General features: G+C 35.0%; 1 long non-coding RNA gene across 1 annotated transcript; it reads right to left on the bottom strand.

The window, feature by feature from the left end:
- Window positions 1-2,054: 2,054 nt before the first annotated feature.
- On the bottom strand, window positions 2,055-2,671 carry LOC106473622. Its single transcript, XR_001291691.2, has 2 exons — window positions 2,610-2,671; window positions 2,055-2,252 (listed from the first exon to the last, which is right to left on the bottom strand). It is a non-coding gene; the product is annotated as an uncharacterized LOC106473622 (long non-coding RNA).

Raw genomic sequence — 2,671 nt, 5'->3', positions numbered from 1 at the left:
CAACTTTCAGCATTTATCCTATCTTTCTGAAAGCTGGGACCAAAATAGGTGAAGTTGCACCAAGAATTGTCCCACTAACAGAACCATGATGCAATATAGCCTATTTCTAAATTAAGTAGTAACAGAATAAAGGACCTGTACGACTGATATGTGGTAACGGACATAAAGAAAACTTCCCTTTTAATAGCTTCTTCACTGCATGTACCAGGCCTACTACTTTTTGAAGGTACATGCCTGACTGGAAGCTCCTGTGGTCCAAGTTCAGTTTAAAGGTACATGCCTGACTGGAAGCTCCTGTGGACCAAGTTCAGTTTAAAGGTACATGCCTGACTGGAAGCTCCTGTGGTCCAAGTTCAGTTTAAAGGTACATTCCTAACTGGAAGCTCCTGTGGACCAAGTTCAGTTTAAAGGTACATGCCTGACTGGAAGCTCCTGTGGTCCAAGTTCAGTTTAAAGGTACATGCCTGACTGGAAGCTCCTGTGGAGCAAGATCAATTTGAATGTAAATGCCTCACTGGAAGCTCCTGTGAAGTAAGTTACGTTTGAATGTACATGCCTCGCTGGAAGCTCCTGTGGATCAAGTTCAATTTGAAGGTACATGCCTCACTGGAAGCTCCTGTGGACCAAGTTCAGTTTGAAGGTACATTCCTAACTGGAAGCTCCTGTGGACCATGTTCAGTTTTTTATTTTGAGCCATTCTTACCCCTGAACAGAGTACGTATGTTTAAGACATTCTTTTAAGAGTATCCAAGAAGCTGGAATACAATTTGATCTGAAAATATCATTTTCACTTCAGATCTTTCTAGTTCTCTGTTGAATCCGTTCCTTTTCTACCATTAATGATATCTATCCAAGGTAAGTGCTTTTTTTCTCCTTGTTTCCTCACAAGAAGGTGGTAGGCATTTCTTACTAATCCTCAATCACATTCAAAATAATGCCATTTTCTTTTCAACTTGTGCTTGAAAACAAAACTGATATTGCATTTAGCAAATACCTTTACAAATACAATAATTCCCTTTCTCCCAATAAATATTTTAACTTCACAATACAACAGTCATCTGGAGAAAAAAAAAAGTCTCTATAGCAGTCACCTCAAAAGCTGGTCAGAAGTCATGTTGAACACAATCTAGTGAGATGAAGTAGATCTATTCAGACCCATAACTAGCACTACATCATGAACACAACCTGGAGAGATGAAGCAGTTCTGTTCAGACACATAACTAGCACTACATCATAAACACAACCCAGATCATAAAAACCCAGAGAGATGAAACAGTTCTATTCAGACCCATAACTAGCACTACATCATAAACACAACCCAGAGAGATGAAACAGTTCTATTCAGACCCATAACTAGCACTACATCATAAACACAACCCAGAGAGATGAAACAGTTCTATTCAGACCCATAACTAGCACTACATCGTGAACACAACCTAGAGAGATGAAACAGTTCTATTCAGACCCATAACTGCTATCAACTACCTATATTTTTGTAAGGACAAAATTATCTGTAAATCTCATTTGTAAGAATAATCAGTGGAAGAATATTGGACCATGATGTACATATTATACGTGTATGTACTTTTCAGGACTTGAGTATTTTGACTTCTTTTAAATTTAACAACCAATGTGCATTGTGCTAATATTTTCCATGATTCACAACTACACATATAATATATTACCTGTAAAAGTTCTCTCATATAGTCTGTATTTTATGTTTTAAATCTTATCTTTTAATACTGTAATGACAGTATTACTATTAACTACAGTAAAGAACTGGATTACCATAATTACTGAAGTAATTTCAGAGCGTTTATTATAAGAGTGTAAATTTCTTTCCAAAGTCTTAAAACAAGTGTATAATTGAAAAATTGTGCTTGTTTGTAGTTTTTTTCTTTTAGTGTTTACAAAAGCACTTTAGCAATAACTGAAACCTCTGTGATAAAAAAAAAGTTTCATTAGTTTGTTTATTTTGTGTTCATTTTTATCAATTTCCAGAACTTCATGTGTTGTTTCAATAATACACAAGTAAACCAGTTAGTGGACAAATATTCAGATGTACCAAATGTTTAATGATATCTGTACAAAACTAAATTTATAGATCAGTTAATTATGAAAATAACTCATTTTTTTAGTTTATTTTTTTTCTTCATTCTGTCTTTAACACCAAAAGATTCTTCTGTATCATCAGCATCGTGTTCTGTTTTTCTCCTCTTCTTGCCCTTCTTATCCTGAACTTCCTTCATTTCCTGTGAAAGATAACAAAAAATAAATACCATGTTATCAGATTGGCCAGTTTTCTTAATACAACTGTTCTTTCTCTCTGCTCTTGATGCTAAACTACAATGTACTGACTGTCTAGTACAAAGTGATACACTCAGAACGAGTGTTTATAGAAGTTTAACAGATTGCTAAAGTCTAAAAGGTAGGAAGAGAAAACATTTAAAAGTTCATACAGATATACATGATTAAGACAAGCATGCTGGCTTTAAGATCTTTATTTATAAAGTAAGACCATGTGACACATTCGCTACCAGCCAACACTTCTTGAAAGTTTTAATTACTACTTTCACAGCAACATAAAAGTTTAAAGAATTTATTCATACCATTTTGGCATATCGTTGGGCCTCTGTTACTCTCTCCATCAACACCATAACCTCTTGTTCCT

This window comes from Limulus polyphemus, unplaced genomic scaffold (assembly GCF_000517525.1).
Source record: "Limulus polyphemus unplaced genomic scaffold, Limulus_polyphemus-2.1.2 Scaffold6340, whole genome shotgun sequence".
Classification (NCBI taxonomy): Eukaryota; Metazoa; Arthropoda; class Merostomata; order Xiphosura; family Limulidae; genus Limulus; species Limulus polyphemus.
The sequence above is the reverse complement of the archived record's forward strand: the minus strand, read 5'-3'. Positions and strand labels throughout refer to the sequence as shown.